Raw genomic sequence first — 15,005 nt, 5'->3', positions numbered from 1 at the left:
TTGAGGGAAGGGAATCTGTCATCCTTACCTGGTCTGGCCTATGGGTGACTCCAGATCCACAGCAATGTGGTTGAGTCTGAACTGGCCTCTGAAATGTCCCAGCAAGTCACTGAGTTCCAGGGCAATTAGAGATGGGCAACAAATGCTGGCCTTGCCAGCGACGGACACATCCCATGAAAGGAAAATAAATAAATTATTGGTGCCAACACAAGCAGCAGGTTTGTGTGGGTGGAACTGTTTTGCATCCACAGATTTGCATGAAAAAAATTAACTTGCATTTAGATAGCCCATTTAGTGCAGTAAAATACTCCAAGGCATGTCACCGGTGTGGTCATCAGACAAAATGTGACACTGAGCCACATAGAATTATAGAATGAGAGTGCATGGAAGGAGGCCATTCAACTGTGCTGGCTCTTTACCTATCCAATTTGTCCCACACCCCAGCTCTTTCCTCCGAACACGGCAAACATTTCCAATCCAAATATTTATCCAATTGCCTTTTGATGAGTCACGATTTAATCTTTTCCATCATCCTTTTAGGCAGTGCATTCTATATCGTAACAACTCACTGCGTAAAGAGGTCTCAGAATCCAAAGCCTTCTTTAAACATTGGTGTAATGGAGCATTTTATTATTTTTTTATAAATTTAGAGTGGCCTGTTAATTCTTTCCAATTAAGGGGCAATTTAGCGTGGCCAATTCACCTACTCTGCACATCTTTGGGTTCGGGGGGTGAGACCCACGCAAGCAGAGGGAGAATGTGCAAACTCCACACAGACAGTGACCCAGAGCCGGGATCGAACCTGGGACCTCAGCGCTGTGAGGCAGCAGTGCTAACCACTACGCCACTGTGCTGCCCATAAAGGAGAATTTTAAAGGAAGAGAAAGGGGTAGAAGGCTAAGAGGTTCAGGGAGGAAATTCCAGAATTTAGACCTAGGCAGCTGAAGGCACAGCCACTAATGGTGAGGAAGTTAGAGATGCCCAAGAGATCAGGGGCGGGATTCTCCTCTACCCGGCAGGGCGGGCCATACCGGCGCCGAGGAGTGGTGTGAACCACTCTGGCGACAGGCCGCCCGGAAGGTGCGGAATCCTCAGCACCTTCAGGGACTAGGCTGGCAGCGGCGGGGTTCGCGCCAACCAGCATGGAAGAGCTTGGCACCGCGCCAACTGATGCCGAAGGGCCTCCACCGGCCGGCGCGAGTTGGCACAAGCGCGGGAGCACCAGCGTGTGCTGGCGTCATCCCAGCGCATACACAGGGGCTTCTTATCCGCGCTGGATTGGTTGGCAGCAGCCGGCGCGGAGGGAAAGAGTGCCCCACGGCACAGGCCCGTCCACGGTTCGGTGGGCCCTGATCGTGGGCCAGGTCACCATGGGGGCACCCAATGGGGCCAGAACCCCCCGTGCCCCCCCCCCCTGAGGACTCTGCAGGCCGCCCGCAGAGCCAGGTCCCGCCGGTACGGACCTGGTTTGATTTACGCCGGTTAATAAGCTTTAAAATCAAATATCACTGTGCTTTATTAAGACGGCGGTCCCTGTCGGGAGCCTCTCATTGTTTAGGAGCAGCGAGCTGTTATATACTATTCACAAAGAAAGAACCACAGGTTGCTGAGGCAGTTCGGGTTGCCAACTCTTCCTGATTGGCCTGGAGCCTCCAGGAATTGAACTCAATTCCCTGGACACTGCTGCAAGCAACACCCATGAAAAATATCATTGGTGTGTTCAAAGGGTTTCTCATTTTCCTGGACTATTAGTTATAAAGATATTTAATGTGGAACCGTAATTGTTTGATTGGTTGAGGCATTTGGAGGCAGTTCAATGATGAAGCCTGGGGAGTGTACTGTTCAGAGTTGGAAACACAGGGGCCTGTACAGCCCTGGATATCAATACCACCCAATCTGGAAGGGACAACAACATCTCTGGGCTTCTCAAGTGCTGACAGATGTCAGCTCCGGCAGTCAGCTTCACACAGGCACCTGGATTTCATTAGATGGTCAGTAAAGTGCAAGGATAAGGAGCAAAGATGGGCGAAAGCCTGAGCTGGAGCAGGAGCAGAGTGCAAAGGGAGGGATAAAATTGGAAGAACTGAGTACCCGGCAAAGACAGAATTAAAAGGGTTTTCAAGAACTCTGCAAGTTAGGGGGCAGCACGGTGGCACAGTGGTTAGCACTGCTACCTCACGGCACCGAGGACTCGGGTTCAAACCCGGTCCTGGGTCACTGTCCGTGTGGAGTTTGCACATCCTCCCCGTGTCTGCGTGGGTCTCAGCGCCAGAACCTAAAGATATGTAGGCTAGGTAGATTGGTCACGCTAAATTGCCCCTTAATTGGAAAAAAAAGAATTGGGCACTTTACATTTTTGTTTAAATTCTGCAAGTTGTGAGGAGTTTTACAAAAGAGCGAGAGAGCGAGAGAGCGAGAGAGAGAGAGAGCGAGAGAGAGAGAGAGCGAGAGAGAGAGAGAGCGAGAGAGCGAGAGAGAGAGAGAGCGAGAGAGCGAGAGAGCGAGAGAGAGAGAGAGCGAGAGAGAGAGAGAGCGAGAGAGCGAGAGAGAGAGAGAGCGAGAGAGACAGGGGAGAGCAAAACTGCAAGAGTCAAATGAAGGGCACACAAGAGAGAGCACACAGAACAGTGCAAGAGAGGGAGAGAGAGAGGGCAAAAGAGAGAGCGAGCGAGCTAAACTAAGAGGGCGAGCAGAAGCAAGAGAGCGAGTGAAAGATCAAGCAAAAAAAGAAAGACTTACATTTTATAACATATTTCATGACCAAAGTATCTACAGCCAGTTAAATTATTTGAAGCGTAGCCACTGCTCAAGTGTAGAAAACAGTTAGCCAGTTGATGCACAGCAAGATCCCACAAGCAGTAATATGCTGATGATCATGAAATCTGTTTCGGTGATGCTACGTGTCGGAACCAAAAGCCGGGCCGGCACTTGACACAGTGGCTAGCACTGCTGACCACGGTGCTGAGGACCCAGGTTTGAGTTCCGGCCGTGGGTCACCGTCTGTGTAGAGTTTGCACATTCTCCCCGTGTCTGCGTGCGTTTCACCCCCACAACCCAAAAGATGTGCAGGCTAGGTGGATTGGTCAAGCTAAATTGCCTCTTAATTGAAAAAAAAAAATAATTGGGTACTCTCAATTTATTTTACAAAAAGGAACTAAAAGCCAGTAAAGTATCCACCAGCTCAGTCAGTATTAGAAAGAGAAAAGTTGGCTGACTGGAGATAGTTTTCGGCAGCATTGCCAGTGAAAATGTAAACGTGTCTTTTCTCTCTCAGGTGCTTTGTCCAAGTGACACTTTATTTCAGTTTTCCAGCATTCACAGTTTCTCTTTTTATTCGTGGGACTTGTTTATATTTTGTACTTTTGAAAACCATAGAATCATAGAATTTGCAGTGCAGAAGGAGGCCATTCAGCCGATCAAGTCTGTACCGGCCCTTGGAATGAGCACCTTACTGAAGCCCACGTCTCCACCCTATCCCTGTAATCCCAGTAACCCCACCTAACCTTCTGGAAACTAAGGGGCAATTTAGCTTGGCCAATCCACCTAACCTGCACATCTTTGGATTGTGGGAGGAAACCGGAGCACCCGGAGGAAACCCACGCAGACACGGGGAGAATGTGCAAACTCCACACAGTCACCCGAGGCCGGAATTGAAGCCGGGACCCTGGAGCTGTGAGGCAGCAGTGCTAACCACTGTGCCACCATGCCACCCCACTATGTCAGTGTGCCGCCCCACCCTGAACAATAAATGTTTACAGCAAATTCTTGTTTATGCGGACTTTAACTGAGGTTCTTGTTTTGGTATAACAGCTTGCATTTATATGCCATCTTTAAAGTAATCAAAGTGCTTCACAGGAGCATAAATTAAGAAAAAAAAGAAAGATTTGCACTTATATAACTTTTTTCAACCACTAGACATCTCAAAGCACTTATCGCCCAAGAAAGTACTTTTTGATGTGTGCTATAATATAGGACTCAAAGCAGCAGTTTGTGCCCAGCAAGGTCTCACAAACATCAATGCAATCATGATGAGATAATCTGTTTGTGTGATATTGATTGAGGGGTAAATATTGGTCAAGCTACCTTCTCTTCAAAATAGTCCAACGTGTTATTTTATGTCCATCAGAGTGGGCAGGCAGGGTCTTAGTTTAAATCACATCTGAAAGGCAGCACTTTCAACAGTGCAGCACTCCCTCAGTGCTCAAGGTCCGGAGTGGCAAATGAATGCAGAACTTTGCAACTCAGGCGCAGGAGTGCTACCAACTGAATAACGGCTGACATACAATGAAGACAAAAATTGACACCAGTCAAATAAGCAAATATTAGGACAGGTGATCAAACTCTTGGTACAAATAAGTAGATTTTGAGGATGAGATTCAAGTAGAGAATTGGACAGGATTAGAGAAAGAATCCTCAAGCTAAGGACCTGGGGAGCTGAAAGCACAGCGGATCGGTGGCACAGCAGTTAGCACTGCTGCCTCACAGTGCGAGGACCTGGGTTTGATTCCGACCTTTGGTGACTGTGTGGAGTTTGCACTTACTCCCCGTGTCTGCTTGGGTTTCCTCCGGGTGCTCTGGTTTCCTCCCACAGTCCAAAGGTATTCAGGTTAGGTGGATTGGCCATGCTAAATTGCCCATTAGTGTTCAAAGATTAGATGGGGTTACAGGGATAGGATGGGGGAGTGGGCCTGGGTGAAGTGTTCTGTCGGAGGGTTGGTGCAGATCCAATGGGCGAATGGCCCCCTTCTGCACTGTTGGGATTCTATAGTCTATAATGGTGGAGCAATTAAAAATTGGAGATGCACAAGAGAACAAACCTAGAGAAGCACAAGGGCCTTGGAAAGCTGTGGGGCTGGAAGAGGATGCAGAGATTTATTTTATAAATTTACAGTACCCAACTATTTTTTTCCAATTAAGGGGCAATTTAGCGTGGCCAATCCACCTAATCTGCACATCTTTGGGTTGTGGGGGTGAAACTCAGGCAGACACGGGGAGAATGTGCAAACTCCACACGGACAGTGACCCAGGGACGGGATCCGAGGATGCAGAGATAGGGTAGATAAGACAATGGAGGGATTTGATAAACAAGAAAAGGAATTTTAAAAACAGTGGCATTGTCAGGTTGGAGCCTGACTGGAATCAGCGAGCACAGGGGTGATGGGTGAATGGGTGTTAGTCCAAGATAGGAAGTGGGCAGCAGAGTTTTGGATGAACTCAAGTTTATAGAAGGTACAAGGTGGAGACCAGCCAGGAGAGTATTGGAATTTCTGAGTCAGGAGATGATGAGAGCTTCACCAGCAGATGATCTGCGGCAGAGTTGGAGAGAGACCATGTTACAGGTGTGAAAGTAATAGACCTTGGTGCTGACAGGTTTGACAATGGAAATTGGGAATTAAGTCAGTTCTCAATGTTCGGATACCTCCAGCTTGGACTCACCAATGGACTTCCATGCCCAGTGGGCACCCGAAGGTTTAGGTTGCTTTAATGACCCTTTTAATCACCTTTTGGTTTGATGATTTTAGGTTTAGTTTACTCTTTGTTTTTATTAAGGGCAGTATTTTGTCCCTCAGTTTGTTGATTGTTTAAAAATAAATTTAAAGTATCCAATTAATTTTTTTCCAATTAAGGGGCAATTTTGCGTGTTCAATCCATCTACCCTGTACATCTTTGTGTTGTGGGGGCGAAACCCATGCAAACACGGGGAGAATGTGCAAACTCCACACGGACAGTGACCCAGAGCCGGGATCAAACCTGGGACCTCGGCATTAAGGGGCAATTTAACACGGCCAATTCACCTACCCTGCACATCGTTGGCTTGTGGAGGTGAGACCCATGCAGACACAGGGAGAACACGGACAATGACCCGGGGCTGGGATCGAATCCGGGCCCTCGGCACTGTGAGGCAGCAGTGCATCACCAAGCCACCCTCTGATTTAGTTTAATTAGTTGAACCTTAAATGGGAGGAAGAGCTGGTTGGGGAGCTGGAGGCTGGGTTGTGGGGGGACACCCTGAGGAGAGTCAATGCGTCCTCGTCATGTGCCAGGCTTAGCCTGATACAATTTAAGGTGGTCCACAGGGCGCATCAGTCTGTCGCCCGGATGAGCAGGTTCTTTGAAGGGGTGGAGGATAGGTGTGAGCGGTGTATGGGTGGGCCTGCGAATCATGCTCATATGTTTTGGGCATGTCCGAAACCTAAGGGATTTTGGCAGGGGTTTGCTGACGTTATGTCGGAGGTACTGAAGGTAAGTGTGGTTCCGGGTTCCAGAGGTGGTGATTTTTGGTGTGTCAGAGACCCGGGAGTCCAGGGGGAAAGAAAGGCCAATGTCTTGGCCTTTGCCTCCCTGGTAGCCCGAAGGCGGAATTTATTGGCATAGAGGGACTCGGAGCCCCCAAAGTCGGGGATGTGGTCAGTGACATGGCTGGGTTTCTCTGGCTCGAGAAGGTTAAGTTCACCCTGAGGGGATCGATGTTAGGGTTTGCCTGGAGGCGGCAGCCGTTTATCGACTTCTTTGGGAAAAATTAAGCTGTCAGCAGTTGGGGGCGGGAGAGGGGTTAAAAAAGGGGAGGCATGGGGGGTTGAGTAAGGTGGGGAAAGGTTAGTGGGAAATTAGGATTGGGGAGTTGTTTATGTAAGCCATGTTGGCTGGGTGTGTGTTGTTCGTTTTGTTCTTTTGATATCTTGTTGTTAAAATTGTTAAAATTATAAATGCCTTAATAAAAATTTTTTTTTTAAAGTTGAGCTTTAAAATATTTGGGCTCACCAATGGAACCAACCCCACTAGACCTTCCCTGGTATTCTTAATTGCTACTTACCTGCAAGCACAAACCCCATTGGATAGAGTGGGCCCAGCTGAACAGGCAGTAACAACCATGGTAGTGATCGGCTGTATTAGGCTATATCTTACCTCTCTGCCTTTAGTGCGATGGAGTGCTGTATTGTTGGAGGGACCATCTTTCAGATGTGATATTAAACTGAGGCCCTGCCTGCCGGCCTTAGCAAATATTTAGAACTGAAGAGTTATCTAGTCACAAAGAAAAGAAATTGAGCCTTTCTCCTTTCAATCGGTCTACTCTGTGTTTATCTTCTGAATATGACCACTTGTGACCTTCCCGAACCATACTGTGCATGACACTCCCACCCATCAACCAGACTCAGTTATGACTTGTTGGCTAGATGCCTTTACGGGGATGACAGTGCATTTTGTTTTCTTTTGAGAAACAGAGATTTTATTCTATAGATCTGAAGACAGAAACTGCAGCCTTGCTCCCACACAATGCACCAAAGCCCTTCAAAAATATCCAAACTGCCGTAATAATTGTGTCAGCCCCAACAATTAAAAGTTCTTAGCCTTCAGCATTTGAGAGTGTCACACTTCCACGGACTGATTTCTATGAGGCTAATGGGCTGCACGGTGGCATGGTGATTAGCACTGCTGCCTCACAGCGTCAGGGACTCGGGTTCAATTCCAGCCTTGAGTCACTGTCTGTGTGGAGTCTGCACCTTTCTCCGCTGATTGCGTAAGTTTCCTGAGGGAATGCTACACAGTCGAAGGTATTTTGGATGAGGCTTTGGATGGAGGTCTAGTCGGCCCTATCAAGTGGATGTGAAAAATCTATTTCAAAGAAGAACATGGGGATGCTCCCGAGTGTCCTGCTTAATATTTAATCCCTCAACTAGCAGATAACATGGATTGCCCCATCATTATCCCATTACTGTCTGTGGGATGTTGCTGTACACAAACTGGCCACCACATTTCTCCAAATTACAATGGTTACTGCACTTTTATTGGCCACAAAATGTTTTGGGACATCCTGAGATTGTGAAAGATTTGATCCCGGCCCCGGGTCAATGTCCTTGTGGAGTTTGAACATTCTCCCCGATTCTGTGTGGGTCTCACCCCTACAACTAAAAGATGTGCAGGGTAGGTGGGTTGGCCACACTAAATTGCCACTTAATTGGAAAAAAAATTATTGGATACTCTAAATTTATAAAAAGAAAGAAAAAAATGGTTAGATCGGGCCCTTGATGTAACTTTCATAGAATCGTAAAAGTACAGAAGGCCACTCAGCCCATCATGTTGATGCTGGCTCTCTTAAGGAGCAATTCACCTTTTGCCACTCCCGTGCCTTCTCCCCACATCCCTGCACAAGCATCCTTTAAATGTAGAAAATTGAATGGACCAGAAGGAGGCCACACTGCCCATTGTGCCTTTGTCGGTCCAAAAACATTTCCTAGCCTAATCCCATTTTCTGGCACTTGGACTGTAGCCCTGGAGGTTACAGGACTTCAGGTGCATATCCAGACATCTTTTAAAGGAATTGAGGCATTCTGCCTCTCCTATCCTTTCAAGCAGTGAGTTCCAGACCATCCTCTGGGTGAAAAAGTTTTCTTTATCTAACTTTAATCCTTCTACCAAGCGCATTATGCCACCCAGTCACTGACCTCTCTGCTAAGGGAAATAGGTCCTTTCCATCCACTCTATCCAGATCCCTCAACAACCTTGTACACCTCAGTCAAATTTGTACACCTCAGTCTCCTCTGTTCCAATGAAAACAATCCCAGCCTCTGTCTAACGTTTCATTAGGAATTAATTTTCTTTTGTTTCAAAATAAACTGATCTTGCTAACATTAATCAACGTTAACACTATGTAGTTTTAAAAACAGCATTTGACACAATCCCATGGCACACCCAAGTTTTACAGTATTTCCCATAACCTTTCGATTGGACGTGCTGGTGTAAGAGCAGAGATATTCAGGTGAGACACTTTACAGAACTTTCCCCAATAAACACAGCTGGTTAACAGATAAAAACACCAGGTAAAACCCTGCCGATGCTGGCAAGCTGAACCGAGTACAGCAGGTCGCTCCCTACCTAACAGCACAGTGGGTGTGCCTTCACCAAACGGATCGCAGTGGTTCAGGAAGCTGACTCACTGCCACCTTCTCAAGGTCATCGCGGGCTAGGACAGACCAATGATACACACATCTGGAGAGTGTATTAAAAAAAAGGCCAGGTAACAGTTGTAGAGGGTGAAACAAGGGTTAACATTTCAGGTCGATCATATTGCATCAGAACTGGAAGATCATAAGAGATTAGTAGCTTTTAAGCAAATACAGAGCCAGGCAAAAATAATGGAACAAATTAAATGACTTGCTGCATACTACGTTTTACTTTTTAAAATTCATTCTCAGATATGGAAATCACTGGCAAAACAGGCATTTGTTGCCCATCATGAATTGCCCTCGAGAAGACATTCTTGATTCGCTACAGTCTGCGTAGTGTAGGTACACCCACAATCGGGCGGCACAGTGGCACAGTGGTTAGCATTGCTGACTGACAGCAACAGGAACCAGGGTTCAATTCCGGCCTCGGATGACTGTCTGTGTGGAGTTTGCACTTTTCCCCCATGTCTGCGTGGGCTTCCTCCGGGTGCTCCGGTTTCCTCCCACAGTATAAAGATGTGCAGGTTAGGTGGATTGGCTGTGATCAATTGCCACTTGGTGTCCAAAAGATTAGGTAGCCTTACTGGGTTTCAGGGATAGGGTAGAGACGTGTGCTTAAGTAAGGTGCTCTCTTTCGGGGCCAGTGCAGGCTCAATGGGCTGAAAAGCCACCTTCTGCTGTGTGGGGTTCTATGAATGCTGTTACGTATGAGGGTTTTGACCTGATGGTGATGAAGGAACATGTTATAGTTCAAAATCAGGATAGTGTGCGGTCATCGCTTCTTGGCCTTTTGGCTAAGATGAGCGTGAGGTCAGGTGTAATGCCTGGATCTGGTATGTCTCTCTTGTGGGGACCATGAATTGAATTCAATTTGAATTTGAAATGGTTTTTGGAGCAGGCAAGGAGTCCACACTCTGAGCTCTGGCTTTGTAACTCTGATAAAGTAATAAAAAAAAGGACAGTGTGCGGTTTAGAGGGAATTTGGAGGTGGTGGTGTTCCCATGTCCTTGCTGCTCATGTCCTACTAGTGGTGGAGGGTGTCATGATATCCATATTACCATATCATGGTGCAATCACACACACACTGATGGACAGGTAGATGGACCAACCAACACACACACAACATCACAGCCAATCACCAGTGAGAGCACACACACTATAAAACAGGGAACACCACAGTTCCTGCTCATTCTACCAGGAGATAGCTCAGAGCACAGAGCTCACAGCGTGCCACTCAGACCTACACCACGTGCTGAGTGCCTCACTAAGATAGTGATAGGGCTGGGTCCACAGGTTAACTGGTGAAGTACGAACCACAGCCAGAAGTTAATAGTTATTATTGTACAGGCCGCCCCCCGACCCTTCACGCAGCGTTCCCGCCGGCATAGACCAGGGGTGAACGGCGCAGGCGGGACTCTGTCGTATCCACGCGGCCGCTCAGCCCATTTGGGCTGGAGAATCGGCAGCCCCGCCGATTCCAGTGGCCTGCGGCAGCGTCAAATGCGCCGGCGCAAATGGCATCTCGGAGAATCGCGCGTCGGCGTCGTGGCGCGGTTGCGGCGATTCTCCAGCCCGGCGCGGGACTCGGAGAATCGCCCCCGTGGTGCCCAAATCGCACTCAGGCTCTGTCATTAAGGCAGCCCTCTGAGGGGCTAATGCCTCTGCCATCCACCTACCCCCGTCCCTTCCCTTTTGCAGGTCTCCATGGAACCTTGAGAGGCAAATTACCGCCAGCAGCAAACACTCGTGTTACCGCACAGATAACCCAATACAGATTGGGATAGTGGTTGCAGAGTAGGAGAGGAAATGCGCTGGTGGTTAACTGAACTTTTCTTGCCGATGTGCACCTTTTCATGTGCTACCCTCTTCCCACTGAAGCATGGGAAGGTTTGCAGCTCGAGACTTTAAGTCATAATTGTGTCTATTTGAAGAAACAGTGCATGGCTGAGCTGCATGCGCTATGTCTGCAACCAATGCACTGAATGTGTAAACATGGTAAAGCCAGACTTTCATCCAGACTCGCAGCAGTTCACTGACCGGCGTAGACATCCAGACTGGCATTGTCTCAATTTTACAATTCTCGCACTAGTTTGCAAATCCCACCAATGACTGTCCCCTCCCTCCGTCTGTAATCTACTCTTGTCCTATAATGTTCCCGCATCTCAGCACTCCTCCAATTCTGGCCTCCAGTGCATCTCCTAAGCTGCTTCACGTGAGCTTTAACAGACAAAGCTTGACACCGAACCCCATGAGCGCATGTTAGGACCAAAGCATGGGCAATGAGTTAGTGTTATTTGAGAAGGAGGAGAGAGGGACAGAGCGGTTTAGGGTGAGGATCCCAGTGCTAAGGGTCTAGCCAACCGAAGGCACAGCTGCCAACGGCAAAGTAATTAAACTCAGGGATGCTCAAAATGCCAGAATTGGAAGAGCACAGAGATCCCAGAGGGATAATTACCAATTCTTAAAAGTATTTATTAGCTCTGGGGATGTGGACATCATTGGCTGGGGCAGCATTTATTTCCCATCCATAATTTCCCTTGAGAAGGTGAGCTGCCAATTCATAAATTGCAGCTGTCCATGTGGTGTAGGTACACCCAGAGTGCTATTAGGAAAGAAACAGTGCTCTTAGTATATGTATTACTGAGAGAGGAAGGTCTGAAACTGAGAAGCTTGAAGTTAGTCTAAACATTTTTTTTTTAAATTTAGAGTACCCAATTCATTTTTTCCAATTAAGGGGCAATTTAGCATGGCCAATCCACCTACCCTGCATATCTTTGGGTTGTGGGGGCGAAACCCACGCAAACACGGGGAGAATGTGCAACTAAACATTTTTTTAAACCCCATTTTCATTTCTTATTAATCTTCTACCCACAAACTGGAGTCTTGAATCAAAAGTCTCCAGATTATATAAAGCATGATGCGTGCTCTACTGAACAGAACTGGAATGTCCCTGAAGGGAACCCCTGTCCACAAGGAGCTACCTGATACAAGAATATAGGAATGGCTCGAATCAAAAGGTCCAGGACCATCACTTCTACTGTCCTGGTAATCACCTGATAACCACTTTAATGACCAATCAAAACAATCGATCGCTATGATTCGGCTGCAATAGACCAAAATATAAGACAAAGTAGTTGAGCATAGCTTTGGAGGTTATCGTTCCAACGTCGCCTGTTCCTCCAAAACATGCCGGGTTGTCAATACAGCATCTGGTAGATAGGTTCCAACTGACTTCTGTACCATGTAGATTATAGAGAGGGGTCACAAAAATACAATGAGACGGGTCGGAGAATCGCCGGGGGGGGCGGCGTGAATCCTGCCCCCGCCGGCTGCCGAATTCTCCGTCGCCGGGGATTTGGCGGGGGCGGGAATCGCGCTGCACCGGGCGGTGGCCGCGAGCATCGGCCCCCCCCGGCGATTCTCCGGCCCGCGATGGGCCGAGTGGCCGCCCGTTTTTGGTGGGTCCCGCCGGCGTATGTTACGACAGGTATTTGCCGGCGGGACCTGGTTCCGCGAGCGGCCTTCGGGGTCCTCGGGGGGGGCGCGGGGGTGTTCTGGCCCCGGGGGGTGCCCCCATGGTGGCCTGGCCCGTGATCGGAGCCCACCGATCCGTGGGCGGGCCTGTGCCGTGGGGGCACTCTATTCCTCCACGCTGGCTGGTGTAATGGCCCATAATGGCCGGCGTGGAGATGAACCCCCCTGCGCATGCACTGGGATTACGCCAGCTCATGCTGGTGCTCCCGTGCATGCGGCAACTCTCGCTGGCTGCCGGAGCCCCTTCCGCGCTGGCCGGCACGGCACAAACCACTCCGCCGCCGGCCTAGCCCCTCGGGGCGGCCTGACGCCGGAGTGGTTCCCGCCACTCCTTCACGCCGGAGTTGCCCACCCCGCCGGTTTCCGAAGAATCCCGCCCATGGTTCCTGCTCCTAGAGGCCCTCGGCTGAGCACAGCTGAAAAGTGTAGCCGTCAGTTGTAATGCACCACACAGTCGAATAGCCGAGCAGTCTCACTGCCTACGCGATGAAGGGTCAATTATATGAGGCACCAGTGAGGCGTGATTCTCCGACCTCCTGCCGGGTCGGAGAATCCCGGGGGGGGGGGGTGGCGGAGCGAATCCCGCCCCGCCGCCGGCTGCCATATTCTCCAGCGCCGTTTTTCGGGCGGGTGCAAGATTCCCGCCACGTCGGTTGGGAGCCATTGGCAGCGCCCCGCCCCCGGCGATTCTCCGGGCCCCAATGGACTGAGCGGCCATTGATTTCTGGCCAGTCCCGCCAGCGTGAATCACTCAACTCATGCAGCGGCGGGACCTGGCAGGTAAGTATGTGTGGGCGGTCCTCGGGTGGGCGAGGGGAGATCGGACCCCGGGGGGGGCCCCCACGGTGGCCTGGCCCGCGGTCGGGGCCCACCGATCATCGGGCGGGCTTGTTCTGTGGAGGCACTTCTTTCTTCCGCGCCGGCCCCTGTAGGACTCCGCCATGGCCGGCGCGGAGAAGAGAACCCCCCGCGCATGCGCCAAAATACGCCGGCCGGTCTGCGCATGCGCGGAATCACGCCGGCATTTCGGCGCATGCGCAAACTGCCGCCGTCCCTTTGGCGGCAGCTGGAGCGCCGCCAACCCCTCCGGCGGCCACCTAGCCCCCGTAAATGCGGAGAATTCCGCACTTTCGGGGGCTGGTGACGCTGGAGTGGTTGGCGCCTGTTTTCCCGCCGCCGTGGGGACTTAGTCCCCAGAAGAGAGAATCCCGGCCCCTGTTTGTAGGTGACGGATCCTCCAAGAGAGAAGGGACAAAAACGCAGGAAGTGTCTAGCAAGCCCTCTTGCTTCCAAATCATGAGGCTTTTGCTGCCAGTCCCACTCCAGAGACTTGAGCATATAATTCAGGCTGACTCTTCCCAGTGCAGTACCGAGGGAGTGCTGCACCATCGGAGGTGTCGTCTTTTGGATAAGACATTAAGCGAAGGCCTCGTCGCCTGTCTCAGATGGACATAAGCTATCCCATGGCGTTACATCGATGAGCAGGGGAATTTTCCCTATTTATTGCCTGACCAATATTTATACCGTAACCAACCACTAAACAGGTATCTGGTTATTGTCAAACTGCTGTTTGTGGAAGTTTGCTGTGTGTAAATTGACTGCTATGCTTTGTGCTTCGCAACTTTCAAAAAGTACTTCCCAGCTTTTTGGCACTTAGGAACATCCTGCTTTACTCATGTAAGTCTTTCTTTCGCATCCAGCTGGAATAGTCAGGAGGGAAAGCATCCTAGAGTCAAGAATTTTCCCTGTAGGATTAACAGGATCCTGTCGAACTACAATTACACAATTAAATATTTATTGAACTTTTGCTGTTATCTTTATCCTGATATATTTGAAACCTGTGGAGCAGCAGCAGCATAAAGTTAAACAGTAGCTGCCCAAAGGAACCGGATTCATTTATTGTGGATACACCCAGACATATGGTGAAGCACTTAGCCTGTTTAACACAACAGCTACACGACACGCAAGACATCATAAAAGACCAGTCACCTGGTAAGCAGAGTTTTACACAAAGTGAGCTGGTTAAGTGAACAACACACGTGTAATTGAACGCAGGCAATCTCACATTCAAGCCTCGCATTATGGTCATATTACTAGTAATTTGAAATGAAATGACACACTGACCACCACAAAACAGGCTGTGACTGTGACCATCACTGGGAATTTCCAGCAGAAAGCTTCCTCTCGGTGCCGCCTCTCTGGTCAACATTGTGTTAAAGGCACTCCTGCAGGATACACTCCAGAGACAAGCACTGCTATGAACTAACTGTTGGCTGTGTCATTGCAGAATTAGGACTGAACCACCAGCTTCACCCTTCCTTCCCCGCCTACCACCACTGCCCCCCCTCCCACCAACAGGAATGCTCCACTTACTAATTCTTCAGAGGGGTGGCTACAAACCTGATGCCATAGAGAAAGAGTTGGCTTGAAACTCCTCCTGTTCTGTGACGAGTGGATACCATCTCACAGTGTTAGCCTTGCCAACCCTCCAGGTCTGCCCTCGGGTCTCCAGGAATTAAACATTAA

At 49.4% G+C, this 15,005-nt stretch overlaps 1 protein-coding gene across 1 annotated transcript in view; it reads right to left on the bottom strand.

The window, feature by feature from the left end:
* fam110d (family with sequence similarity 110 member D) overlaps positions 1–14,757 on the bottom strand; it is a 94,678-nt gene extending 79,921 nt beyond the window's left edge. The window contains exon 1 of the mRNA XM_072501052.1: positions 14,604–14,757. The gene's annotated coding sequence lies outside the window, so the exon portion shown is untranslated. The remainder of the gene's footprint in view (positions 1–14,603) is intronic.
* Between the last annotated feature and the right edge of the window lie 248 nt (positions 14,758–15,005).

The sequence above is a fragment of the Scyliorhinus torazame genome, chromosome 1 (assembly GCF_047496885.1).
Source record: "Scyliorhinus torazame isolate Kashiwa2021f chromosome 1, sScyTor2.1, whole genome shotgun sequence".
Classification (NCBI taxonomy): domain Eukaryota; kingdom Metazoa; phylum Chordata; class Chondrichthyes; order Carcharhiniformes; family Scyliorhinidae; genus Scyliorhinus; species Scyliorhinus torazame.
This window is presented reverse-complemented; position numbering and strand designations above follow the sequence as displayed.